Source organism: Triticum aestivum, chromosome 4B (genome assembly GCF_018294505.1).
Source record: "Triticum aestivum cultivar Chinese Spring chromosome 4B, IWGSC CS RefSeq v2.1, whole genome shotgun sequence".
Taxonomy (NCBI): Eukaryota; Viridiplantae; Streptophyta; class Magnoliopsida; order Poales; family Poaceae; genus Triticum; species Triticum aestivum.
In genome coordinates this window covers 419,896,294-419,910,928 of record NC_057804.1, presented here as the reverse complement: position 1 = coordinate 419,910,928, position 14,635 = coordinate 419,896,294, and positions in this window count along the sequence as shown.

The window sequence follows — 14,635 nt, the reverse complement described above, 5'->3', positions numbered from 1 at the left end:
GACCTATATTGCAGGATGGCAGGCACACCATCATCACCAACTCTGTTTTTATAAGAGTGTATTTTATCCCTACTCTTATAAAAAGCATAGTCGGCGACGATCGTGTGCCTGCCATCCTGCAATATAGGCTGTCCGATCTATATCTGATAGATAGGAAGGAAACTATGGCAATTTTGCACAAAGATACCCACACCCCTCTCTACACTTGCAGATAAGGCCTTCCCTTGTTCATCCTTTTCTCCTACAAGATAAACTACTCATACAAATGCATCTTGATGTTCCGTGCAACGCATGGGCATCTTGCTAGTATTTTATAAGAGTGTAGATGTAGAGTAGATACAAGCCGACAGGTGGGCCCGATGGTAGTGAGATAATGTGATGCAACACTAGAGGTGCCACGTGGAGCATTTAACTGGTCAACTAGTCGTGTCTTGAGCAAATACAGAGTTGTACGGTGAGCCCGTGACTGTATAATAACCACAAAACATAAATGGTGACTGTAATGAGTGGATTCTGATGTCCAATGTATGTATCGTGCTTTCGCTTCAAATACAATGATCATCATTGTATATATCGCGATAGAAAGATGAAACATGCGTGAATGTGCTAGGGGCTTACTTTTACAGGACCTGGAGATAGTTTGTGTGCGAACGTGAAAGGGGCGTAGATGGGGGGTATGCGATGGAGAGAGAGATGCTCTTCATTTTTCTTTATTATGACTAACTTTATATATAGTATAGAAATATACAAATTCATAGTGCGGAATAAATATCATTGTGGGCACCATGCAATGCAAGCATTCATACTCCTCCATATAACTTTGTAATGTTGTATATATGTAGAAATTCTAAAATATTTTTTTGGCCGCACTTTATTAAAAAGGAATGTTGTATGCAAAATAAACGTGAAGAGAGGGCTTCTTAGATCAAAGGGGTACGTGATGTAACATGTGTGAATGTGTATTTGATGCATTTGGTAGGGCCTAGAGAGGTATGTGTGTGTATTACGTATTCGAGAGAGGCATGGATAGAGGAGCAAACAGGGGGGGTGTGGGAGAGATAGCACGAGAAATGAGAGTGGTCTAGAGAGAGAGATGAATATGACGTCACGGTGAGAGATTCCCTTGAGTAGTATATGCAAGGCGGGAGTGGATAGAGGCACCAGGAGAATATATTTTTTGTGTGTGGTGTCTTTGTTGGTATGTGTGGGTGTGAGTAGATAACGAGACGTGGGGGCAGAGGGTGTGTCACCGCGTGAGGTCCGGTGGGTCGAGGTGAGGCCCTTCGTTCGGTTCCGTCCTGCACCACATTGGTCGGCCCGTGACACATTTAGGGAGACCCATGGAAGACTAATCATACAAGACAAAGATAGCATAATTGTGAAGGACACTATGTCCACTAACAAGGCCGGCTAGGATTTGTAACCCTAGGTTCTCGAACTAAGGTAACCCCTTTAGCTCTGATATTACTATTCATCCAACCTAAGTTTAAGGGGCATCCTATAGAATGCTCTACTAGAATCATACTCGTCGATTAGGAAGAGAGGTGTGAGACAATGCGTGAGAGACAAGCCTAAAGATAATGTGCGTACAGGAGACACGTAGGCAGGTCTATGTATATATAAAGGGTCGATGGGGATTGTGCGTGTGTATGCTTGCGAGAGGAAGAGTGCTTGTGATAAAGGTTAGTGAAAACAGTCGTAAATGGTTATGAGAGGGAGCGAGGGTTATATCGAGAGCATGTGTGCGATAAAGACACCTCGGGAGAGAGTGTGTGAGCATGTGTGAGAGACCACCGATGGAGAGTGAAACTACACGTACAAGACTGTTGTACACATTGATTAAAGATATAAATTGTATCCAAATATTAGGATGGGATCATGATATTTGCAATTCGCGTAAGGACTGGGCATTGATCCATCAGACATCTCTATCGAATTTGAGCATGTCTATGGTATTATTCGACACAAGTGATCCACATAGTTAGTATTTTGAACTCCAGACAATGCATCGCTTTAGCAATCGAATATAAACGTGAATATAGTTCATGTTGTATGTGTAAAGCACATTATACATACGGAAGTTACACAATGAACATTATAAATACCTACCTATGAACTAGCATACATTTGAATTCAACTTAAGGTGGTTTTAAAAAATCGAATTCAACATGAAGTCCATTCAATTATTTGAATTTGATATCATGGCATTTGTAAATCATAAATTCTAATTTAGCTTTGATTTTGGGGGCACCAATCTTTGTTCTGATTTTGTACATAATAGCATATGTAGTTGTGTACAAAATAGATTCTAATTTAGCTCCTCCAGTCCAAAATAATCATAGTTGTAGGATTTTCAAGTGTCAAAATTTCAAAAAGAAGCAGATAATTTAATGAGGTTTTCAAACATACAAGGTCAAATTTAACGTTGTCTATTTAGGTCAATCCTCAAAGTTCAAGAGTACCCTAAACGTGAATGCTTGTGTTTCAAAATTTTGATCGAAGCGCCAAAAGAGCCTCTACTCGCCCGAAACCGCGTGAGATCAATGTTTGGTTGTGCAAGGAAATTAATTTTCTAATAACTCCGACCCGTGAAACCTACCGGCCCGACGTCCAAAGGTCTAAACCGGGGTAGGTTTGTAGCTTCATCTAGACGCCACGCAACCGCCTCCGAAAAACATTCATACACAATGGCCGCCTAAGGACACATGCGCGCGGCCGAAATTGCTCCCGCCCACTATTTGGGACACCTGGGATTACCATCCTACCACCGACCCGCAGTAGATTTGAAATTTAAGAGGGGGGCAAAGTTTGTACTTTCCCCAAATTTCAAACAAGCGCGTCCCATCTTCTGTTCAAAAAAGCCAAAAACAAGCACGTCCCAGACCGAAACATGGTTCTCCCTCCTCCCCCCCTGAGGGAGTCCTGGATTAGGGGGTATCCGGACAGCCGGACTATATACTTTGGCCGGACTGTTGGAGCGTGAAGATACAAGACGGAAGACTCCATCCCGTGTCCGGATGGGAGTCTCCTTTGCGTGGAAGACAAGCTTGGCGATCTGGATATTGTATTTCCTTCTTTGTAACCGACTCCATGTAAACCCTAGCCCCCTCCGGTGTCTATATAAACCGGAGGGTTTAGTCCTTAGTGGGACGATCACAATCACAATCATCATAGGCTAGCTTCTAGGGTTTAGCCTCTACGATCTCGTGGTAGATCAACTCTTGTAATACCCATATCATCAATATCAATCAAGCAGAAAGTAGGGTTTTACCTCGATCGAGAGGGCCCGAACCTGGGTAAAACATCGTGCCCTTGCCTCCTGTTACCATCAGCCTTAGACGCACAGATCGGGACCCCCTACCCGAGATCCGCCGGTTTTGACACAAACATTGGTGCTTTCATTGAGAGTTCCTCCGTGTCGTCGCTGCAAGGCTTGATGGCTCCTTCAATCATCAACAACATGGTCCAGGGTGAGACTTTTCACCCCGGTCTTCGTGTTCGGCGGCTTTGCACTGTGATCCAATTCGCTTGGCCAACTGGAGCAGATCGACAGCTACGCCCCTGGCCACCAGGTCAGATTTGGAAACCTGAACTACACGGCCGATATCTGTGGAGACTTGATCTTCAACGGATTCGAGCCTGCGCCAAGAGCGCCGGACAATCACGATGAGCACGGCTTAGAACTGCTGTCGGACAATGCTCGGGATATCGCCTCTGCAGGAGCCCCGGATCTAAATCCGGAGCAGATTGCGTTGCCCAAGGACAGGTGGATGGACCCCGCCCCGTAGGCCGCACACTCATCGGCGGTAGAGCCGAACACAGGCCTCACCCCCAAAGAAGCCTGTGACACCGGACCCCCGGACTCGTATCCCGCTGTAGATTCCAGTCTACATGCTCCCGAGCCCGCCAAACCTGGTCGGGCTCCGGTAATGGAGTTCACCGATGCGGATATCTTCTAGCACTCGCCCTTTGGCGACATGCTGAAATCGTTAAAGTCTCTCTCTTTGTCAGGAGACTCTTGGCCGAACTATGTCCGGCTCGAGTGGGAAGCAGGCGACGAAGGAATTCATTGCCCACCCACCACCCACTTCATTGCCATGGTCGATGATTTAACTGACGTGCCTGACTTCGACTCCGAAGACATCGACGGTATGGACGACAATGCAGGAGAAGAACAGGAACCACCGCTCACGGGGTGGTGGACACCCACCTCCTCATATGATATATATATATATATATATATGGTGGACACTCCGAAGGAAACCAATGGCGATGAGGTAATGGAGGATAACCCCTCAGGGAAGAAAGCAAAGCATGGGCGTCGTTGGCGCTGCTCCAAGCCCCGCCACAGCAATACCGGCACAGGAGAGGGAAACAATCCGGATGGTGCCGAAGATGAATACAACCCTGATTAGCCTGAATTCGAGCAGGCCGAGCAGGAAGACGGGCAGGTCAGCCCAGACGAACAGGCGATGGATGGATATCCGGAGGAGGACAACTACATGACCCCCTCCGAAGATGAGATTAGCCTCGGCGACGACGAGTTCGGCATGCCTGAGGACCCCGTGGAGCAGGAGCGCTTTAAGCGCCGGCTCATGGCCACTGCGAGGAGCCTGAAAAAGAAGCAGCAGCAGCTCCAAGCTGATCAAGACCTGCTCACAAATAGATGGACTGAAGTCCTGGCAGCTGAGGAATATGGACTCGAGCGCCACACGGCTGACTGGCCACCTCATGGCCGGGATAAAACGACATATCAGCCCGAATACCAGCCCGCACCCCCACACCAATACACTACGGCCCGGGGCTATAGGCCAGACCTACAAGATATACTGGAAAACAAAGCAGGACAGCCAAGATCGATCTACGGATCACGGGGGCGCGCCCCAACACGCGATGATGATCGTCATGCCGGATACATTATGAACAAGTCCGGCCAGGCCGAATACAGCCACCCAGACTCATTCGAACTGCGTAGCCACATAGCCCGGCATAGAGGCGCCGCACACCCCCTCTGCTTCACTAACGAAGTAATGGATCATGAATTCCCAGAAGGGTTCAAACCCGTAAACATCGAATCATACGATGGCACAACAGACCCCGCAGTATGGATCAAAGATTTCCTTCTCCAGATTCACATGGCCCACGGAGACGATCTACACGCCATCAAATATCTTCCCCTTAAGCTCAAAGGACCTGCCCGGCACTGGCTAAAAAGCCTGCCGGCAAATTCCATTGGCAGTTGGGAAATCCTGGAAGACGCGTTCCTCAACAAATTCCAGGGCACATACGTGCGACCACCGGACGCCGATGACTTGAGCCACATTACTCAACAGCACGGAGAGTCAGCCACGAAATTATGGACTCGGTTCCTAACTAAAAAGAACCAAATAGTCGACTGTCCGGACGCTGAAGCCCTGGCGGCCTTTAAGCATAATACTGTGACGAGTGGCTCGCCCGACACCTTGGCCAGGAAAAACCCAAGTCCATGGCGGCCCTCACGACACTGATGACCCACTTTTGCGCGGGCAAGGACAGCTGGTTGGCTCGCAGTAGCACCACGCCACATTCCGGCACGTCGGATGTCCACGACAATAACGGCAAGCCATGACGCAACAGACATAAGCGATGGAACAACGGCGACAACACTGAAGACACGACAGTAAACGCCGGATTCAGCGGATCAAAATCCGGTCAGCGGAGAAAGCCGTTCAAAAGAAACAATCAGGGACTGTCCAGTCTGGACCACATACTTGAACGCTCGTGCCAAATTCATGGCACCCCGGACAAGCCAGCAAACCACACTAATAGAGACTGCTAGGTGTTCAAACAGGCCGGTAAAATAAACACCGATAACAAGGACAAGGGGCTGCACAGCGATGATGACGAGGAGCCCCGGCGTCCGAACACGGGGGGACAGAACAAATTTCCTCCCCTGGTGAAAATGGTCAACATGATCTACGCCACCCACATTCCCAAACGGGAACGGAAGCGAGCACTACGGGATGTCTATGTGATGGAGCCAGTCGCCCCAAAATTCAACCCATGGTCAGCCTGTCCGATCACCTTTGATTGTAGGGATCACCCAACTAGCATCCGTCACGGCGGTTCAGCCGCATTGGTCCTAGACCCAATCATCAACGGATTCCACCTTACGCGAGTCCTTATGGATGGCGGCAGCAGCCTGAACCTGCTTTATCAGGACACAGTGTGCAAAATGGGTATCGACACTTCGAGGATCAAGCCCACCAAAACCACCTTCAAAGGTGTAATTCCAGGAGTAGAGGCCCGTTGCACGGGCTCCATAACACTGGAAGTGGTCTTCGGATCTCCAGATAACTTCCGAAGCGAGGAGTTAATCTTCGATATCGTCCCTTTCCGCAGTGGTTATCACGCACTGCTTGGACGGACAGCATTCGCTCGATTCAATGTAGTACCAAACTATGCATACCTCAAGCTCAAGATGCCAGGACCTCGCGGGGTCATAACAGTCAACGGAAACATGGACCGCTCTCTCCGTATAGAAGAGCATACTGCAACCCCCGCAGCAGAAGTACAATGCAGCCTTCTCCGGCAAACCACCAATCCTGTGACAACAACCCTGAACACCGTCAAACAAGTCCGGAGCACCCCGCAATAGGATCGCCAGGCACGCCAAGAGCGCGACTAGCAGTCTGGCCTCCGCTCAAGCCCCATCAAAGCAGCATTCGTGCCGCGCGTACACAATTACGCACTGAAAATACCATGGGCATAGGCGGAGGCGCAACAGTGACTCGGTCAACAGTGCGGTATAACCGCAACACACTCTAATAACCCCCCCTTTATCTTTCAGGACAGTGCTTTAGGGCAGCCTCTTCAGAAGAGCCGGATTGTCGGACTTACATAGGAGAGAAAACAAAGGAAGCAACAGGCTTTGTGCACAAAGGAAATACCCAGGTAGAATCTGTTCAAGATCGTTATACCTGTTTTATATACCTACATGCAGCCCGCCCTTGGATAGGACATGTTAAATAGTCCTATTTACTTCTGCTTAAACGCACTCATTGTAAATATACGCTTAAACGTATTATTCATCAATGGGAGATAATATATAGCGTCAGCTTATTATTCCTATTTGCACATTTTTCCTATAAATGTTTGTTTAATATTGCATCTGTACACCTTGGTACGTTCAGTTTGCCAGGGGCTTCTTATGGCGCCCCATAATACGGCAAGACAAGTCCGAACACTTTCAACAGTGCGGCGCCCCGAACTTATAGCACTTTATGCATCAGCTCCGAATCATGTCTTGGGTCAATAGTTGGGTTTGCCCGGCTCCCTTGTTTTGGTACCTTACGTTCCGTTATATAGGCTAAGGTAGCACAGGGAGAACTACCGCGATTGTGTCCCGGTTCTTCCGGACAAGCACCTTAGTAGAGAAAGCCGAAAACTGACCGGCATGATGCGGCAAGAGTTGGTCACTGTTCGAGAGGTCTTCAAATCCTTAAAGATTTTTTCCGCTTTAGGTGAGGAATCGGCTTCGTCCGATTGAGGCGTATATAGCACCCCAATTCGGCTTTCCGAATTCTAGGGGCTTTGCCGAAATTTAAAATTGTAGACTTCTACGGCTAAGTGAAAGTTATAAAGCCGCATAGTCCGATTGCCTTGTTCGCTGTGCCAGACACCTCCTTAAGGGACCAAAAATTTGGATAAAGAGTGTCTGGGTTTTTCCAGGAACACCCCCGTACTAGTTACATGGGGGCGGAAGCCGACGACTGGCCTACTTTCAGAATTTTATAAACAGCCGCACAGAAGGTAATATTTTAAATCAAAAAGCGCTATATAGCGCAAGTAGCTTCTTCTTTATATTACAACAATGACAGAAGTATGTTTACTCAAGGATCGTGTCTTGGTACATTCATCGGCCACGAGACGAGCGCCTTTCATAACGCCATCATAATATTTTTCAGGACAGCGATGCGCCTTGCCCTCCGGCGGCCCGTCCTTCACCAGCTTCTCCGCATCCAACTTGCCCCAGTGCACCTTCGCACGGGCAAAGTCCCGGTGGGCACCCTCAATGCAAACGAATCGCTTGATCACCTCAAGCCGCGGACATGCGTTTACCATCCGCTTTATCAGGCCGAAGTAGCTGGCAGGCAACGGCTCACCAGGCCACATCCGGACTATGAAATCATTCATAGCCACTTCGGCCGCCCTGTGGAGTTCAACCAACTGCTTTAGTTGGTCACTCAGAGGCTCTGGGTGTTCGGCTCCAGCATACTGGGACCAGAACAACTTCTCCGTTGAGCTCCCCTCCTTGGCACGGTAGAACTCCGCAGAATCAGATACGCTGCGTGGCAGATCTGCGAATGCCCCTGGAGAGCTCTGAATCCGGGTAAGGAAAAGAAATGTCTCCTCCACATGCTTGCTTTGCATAAAGAATGTCTTACCCGCCGCTACCTTCTTGGCCGCCTGGATTTCCTGCTGTGCCTTTTCAGCTTTGGCCTTGGCGTCTTTCCCACTCGCAAGGGCCTTCACAAGCTCAGACTCTTTCATCTTAAGATCATGCTCCAAGGACTCGACCTTCTTGCCGAGCTCCTGGAGCTCTTGCTGTACCTCGCTCACTCTAGCATCTTGCTTTTCGCGCTCCTTGCGCTCCAGGGCCCCCTTGTCTTCGGCCTCGGACAGCGCTTTCTTCAGAGATGCCACTTCGGTGGTTGTCCCTATTACAAAGTCACGACGCTTTGTCGTTAGAATAACCAATTTTGTCTATTCTTTATGATATGCGAACGAGGTATCACTCACCTTTGTTCTCCTCGAGACGCCTCTTCGTGAGGTCGAGCTCTCCCTGTGCCTGCTCCAGGTCCCGTTTAAGTCCGGCGATCTCGGTTGTGCGGGCAGCAGCGGCAAGTAGCACCGCCTGCTTATTCACATGCACACCTACTATTAGACTCCTGTGGATTATAATCGACCCTTCGTTTGGCTTTTCGTTCCGAACAACAAACAAAGTATCAGGGGCTACTACCTATCGGGTGATAATTCCACACATTTTTTATTACTTACCTCAAAGCCCGTTAGGAGGCTGGTGCAGGCTTCGGTTAGTCCACTCTTGGTAGATAGAACCTTTTGAATCACCGCACTCATAAGAGGACGGTGCTCTTCATCCATGGAAGTGCCGTGAAGCGCTTCCAGCAGACTATCCGACGCCCCTGGCATAACGGAAGTCATCGGCACGGACGGCTCGCCCTCCCTAGCGAGGGGCCGCCTGCCCGAGTCGGGAACCGTCAGAGGTTCCGGTACAGTATCCGGCTGAGAGCCTGGCTGGCCGCGGCTCTCGTCGGCACGATCCACGGGGATCTTATACCCCGTGTGTCCGGCATCTGAAATTTCGCCCTGGGGCGTCTCCAGAGCCACCTCCCCCTGCTCTGGGAGCCTTTGGGACAACACCTCCGTGTTGTCCGAGGCTGAGGGGTAGTGGCCGTCGGAAGCGAGTTCATCGCTGAATCACTCAAGGACCCATCCAAAGATGATACGTCGGGATGGACCCTGGCCGGACTGCATACATGTGTTTGGCGTTATAACAGACTATGAAGCAAAGTCGCACTAAAGTATAATAGAGTTTGGATACTTACGATCTCACTAGGGGCTTCCCCCTGGGCATCCACTCCTCCTCGCTATAGGCGGCTGTGGTGGAGTAATCCGGAAGGGACGCCTTTCCCTTCCTGGGCGTCCTAGCCTCCCCTTCCGGAGCGGCTTTCCTCTTCTTCTCCTCCCCAGTGCAGGGAGGCAGAGTTTCTTCGTGTTTCCCCCTGCCTCCGCGGGAGGAATCTGCCTCGTCGTCTTCGGATGACGAGGGTATGACGGCCTTACACTGGGGACCCTTCCCGGTCCCTTGGCCCGCCTTCTTAGGCCCTCATCCTCTCCGGATGGGGCGGCCCTTTCCTCTTCTTCCTCCCCTTCGAGTGAGGAGTGTGCATCGTCGTCTTCAGACAAGGCGTCTGGTACGACCTTGCACGGAGACCCTTCCTGGTCCCCGGGGCCTTCTTTTCGGCCTTCTTTTCCGGCGCCTTGTAGGGCACAGGGACTAGCATCTTCGTCGGGAGAGCATATGCCGGACCTTCTGGCAGTAGAGCTGGACAGTCAATCCGCTCCGCCTTCTCCACATACTCTTGATCAAATACACACAATGACTTAAGATTCCCCCATGAGTACATTGGGAAAAACTGCATCCGGTGGTAGTCAGAAAACTCACCGGATGGGGGAGCCGCATGGCATGAAGTCCGCGGTCCTCGGATATGGGAGGATGTATCTCGGAGGCCTTGAACAGCGCCTTCCAGGCGCCCTTGTGCGTCATGCCGTAGAGCTTTTGAAGCGTCTGGTGTTCGGCTAGGACAAACTTCCACACATTAAAAGACCGCCTTTGGCACGGAAGAATCTAGCGGACAAGCATGACTTGGACCATGTTGACAAGCTTGATTTGCTTGTCCTTCATAATCTTGATGCAGTTCTGGAGTCCGGTCAGCTCCGCAGGCTCGCCCCAGGCCAGACCCTTCTTTTCCCAGGAGGTGAGCCGCATGGGGATTCCGGATCGGAATTCGGGGGCCGTCGCCCAGTTGGCATCATGCTGCTCGGTGATGTAGAACCACCCCGATTGTCACCCTTTCACGGTCTCCGTGAAGGAGCCGTTAAGCCACGTGACGGTGGGCATCTTGCCCACCATGGCACCTCCGCACTCCGCTTGTTAGCCGCTCATGATCTTCGGCTTCACGCAGAAGATTCGTAGCCACAAGCCGAAGTGAGGCTTGATGCGTAGGAAGGTCTCGCACACGACGATAAACGACGAGATGTTGAGGACAAAATTTGGGGCTAGATCATGGAAATCTAGCCCGTAGTAGAACATGAGCCCGCGGACGAAGGGATGAAGTGGAAATCCCAGTCCACGGAAAACGTGGGCGAGAAACATGACCCTCTCGTGGGGTTCCGGAGTTGGAATGATCTGCCCTTCATCCGGTAGCCGGAGCGCAATGTCTGCGGCCAAGTATCCGGCCGCCCGGAGCTTCGCAATATGCTCCTCCTTCAGGATGGAGGCCACCCACTTGCCTCCTGCCGGACATGTTTGGCTGTGCGGAGAAAGCGTGAACTAGGGCGCTGGAGCTTGAGGGTGTGAGAATGGATAAGCGGAGGAGGAAGAAGGAGTGGGTGAAAATGGGGAACCCTTATCCCTTTATAGAGGCGATGAAAGCGGTGCACCTCCCCACTTGCCCATTAAGAATCGCTTATTTCCCAAGCGCCACGATTGATGGTGCGGTTGGGTTGCCCATACCCGTATTGATGCATATCCCATGATAAGGGGACATGATCTCTGCTTTGACAAGATGTGCCGAGGAAACCGCCTCGCAATATGCGCTGTGGCTGGTTGTGGGAAAACGGTTTGAATAATGACCTGATCGTAGTGTCATGTCACGTTGTCTAAAGTTGTCAGCAGATCACATTTGTGAAATATCATTCTCTCTACGGTGGTATGTGAAGATCATCTTGCAGATCCAGATACGGTTTAAGTGTTTGATAATTACTTTGGAGTATTCGGAGATGGAACCCGCCTTGCAATGCCGAAGACAGAACTGCATGCCAGACCCATCGTCATTAAAGCCTAGTTCAGGGGATACTGAAGGAGTCCTGGATTAGGGGGTATCCGGACAGCCGGACTATATACTTTGGCCGGACTGTTGGAGCGTGAAGATACAAGAATCAAGACTCCGTCCCGTGTCCGAATGGGACTCTCCTTTGCGTGGAATACAAGCTTGGCGATCCGGATATTGTATTTCCTTCTTTGTAACTAACTCCGTGTAAACCCTAGGCCCCTCCGGTGTCTATATAAACCGGAGGGTTTAGTCCTTTGAGGGACGATCACAATCATAATCATCATAGGCTAGCTTCTAGGGTTTAGCCTCTATGATCTCGTGGTAGATCAACTCTTGTAATACCCATATCATCAATATCAATCAAGCAGGAAGTAGGGTTTTACCTCCATCGAGAGGGCCCGAACCTGGGTAAAACATCGTGTCCCTTGCCTCATGTTACCATCAGCCTTAGACGCATAGATCGGGACCCCCTACCCGAGATCCTCCGGTTTTGACACCGACACCCCCTCCCCCGCCTACCCGTCCGATTCCCCAGTCGTACTCTGTGGGCGCAAAAACTACCTCTCCACCAGCCGCGAAACCCCGGCATCCTCTGTCTACCACCCCATTCCACCCATCAACCGTCGCCCTCCTCCATCACGTCGGAGCCGATACCCCGACGTCGTCGTCCACCGCAACCTCAACCGCAATGCCCTCCACGGCTAGTAGTCGAAGCCGAGGCCGAGTCATCCGTTCCCGAGCCAGTTCAACCACGCTGTCCTGCGCCTCACCGCTGCCGCTACAACTTCACCACCCTCCATCGCACTGGAGCTATTCCTGCTACGCCGTCCTTCGCCGCCTCGGATCTTCTTCCCCTCTGCCGACATACGGCCATGGCAACACAGTCAACAATTTGGCCATGGGTTCGTCCAAGCCTGCACCCTCTAGAACATCGGTTTCCTCGGCAAAAAGAAGAAGATCGGCGTGACATGTGGAGGATACCACACCGGCAACCGAAAATGGTACTCCTCTTCCCTTATTCGTGCAAATCATACGTGTCTGCTTGCACGATATTCATCCCATAGATGACACTAGTTGACAGCTTTTTCTAGATACTAGATGTTCCTAGGAACTCGCGATGCACAAGGTTTCTCCTCATATACTATTTCACCTTAGCTAGAGGTTCGTCGCCCCCCTAAATTTCAATTCCTGGTCAGTTGATTCCCAATTAACGGAAGCATTCCCCAGCGTAACAGGCGCTAGTCCGCCTATTACGCCGGGGAAGCACCGCCTCGGTGTTTATCTTAGGGGCGTGTGGGGCCTAGAGCTACTGGCACCCGATTTGGAGGTCGGACGGGATTAAAGGGATGGCCTGGGGGCACTGCCAAGCACGTCGGTGGTGTGAGGTCAAGGGGAGGTCGGGGCGGCGGAGGCAGGAGTCTGGGCCGGTGGTGGCTGGCGGTTCAAGAAAGATCATCAACAATGACTGGCTGGAGGTAGACGAAGGCCATCTCCCCGTTCCTTATAGATCAGACGGTTCATTAAAAAAACCAACTAACCTATTTATTTTCAGTCGACTGTTATCTTGATATGACCACATGTGGTGCTGTGCTGGAGGAGTACCTGCATTTCCTGTGCTCATATATTACAAAATCAAACAGAGTAGAGTCTAATTTTGTTTACCATGCAATGTTGTAGAGCTATCATATGTCTCCTGTCATTTATTTTTCAGCCACCTGCTATCTGCTACTTTTACAGTGCACTAGTTCTGCACACACTTCACCCATACTCTCACTATTGTGTTTTTGTGCAAGGGTATTTCAGACTCTGCTGCTATGAGAGGAGCAAAAAAGAAAAGAGAGAAGTCGCTCCAGCATTGTACGCGGATAGGCCAGACACGTTTCAGCCTTATAATAGGTGCAGTGTCAGCAGATGGAGATGGTAAATGTAGCTCTGGAGTTGACGACCTTGCTCGCAATGAACCACCATCCCAGGTGCTTGCTTTAACTTCATGGTGTCATATGTGGTTGCATGTTCCATATGGTGTCTAGCTTGTATTCAAAAGGCCGAAGTCGGTCTTTATTAAGATAAGGAAAGATATTTTTTACATGAACCACCATCCCGTGAGCACCAGAAGACAAATAGCTAGTCAGGGCACTGGCCGAGCCAGTGACAAGCCCAGCAAAGAGAGGCATCACCTGGAAGCCAACTAAAAAGCCGCGATGGTGGCGAAGCAGGCCGCCTCCCACCAGGCTCTCAGGTCCTAGATGATCATGCTCACCACTCCAACCGGGTGTGTAGCTTGTATTGCTTCCAATTTGGTTAAATTGCATCTGCTTAGCTTACACATTATACCTTTGAATATGACATGCCTTTCTGTTTTTGGTACATACTAGTACATCTGTGTATTAACCATGTTCTTACATCAAACTAATGTTCTTGTGTATCCCTCATCAATCACTTATGATGAGGCAGTCAGGCAAGTGGATTACTCCTCATTTAAAGAATGCAGCGTCAGCCTCCCGACATGATTCTCAAGAAACAGCAAGGCTAGATGAAGATAGTGAACGTAGCTCTGTAGTTGATTACCGCATTTCCCCTACACTAGCATCGCAGGTGCTTGCTCTAACTTGGCAGCGTGATATGTGGTTGCATGTTGCATATGGTGTCTAGATTGTAATTCTTCCAATCTGGTTAAACTGCATGTGCTATTCTGCTTAGCTTATACATTATACCTGTTAATGTGACATGCCTTCCTGTATTTAGTACATAGTACATCTGTCTATTAAGCATGTCCTCACATAAAACTATTGTTTTTTGTATCCCGCATAAATCAATATGACGAGACACCTTCAGTATATGCAGTGTGATATTAGTTGCATCTTTGATATGATTTATAGCATGCGCTGCTTCTAATTTGTTGAAATGCCATTTATGATGGGACACTTTTAACTTGGCAGAGTCATATTGGTTGCATCTTTCACGTGGTGTCTAGCTTGCATTGCTTCTTATTTGGTGAAATGGTTTCTGCTTAGTTT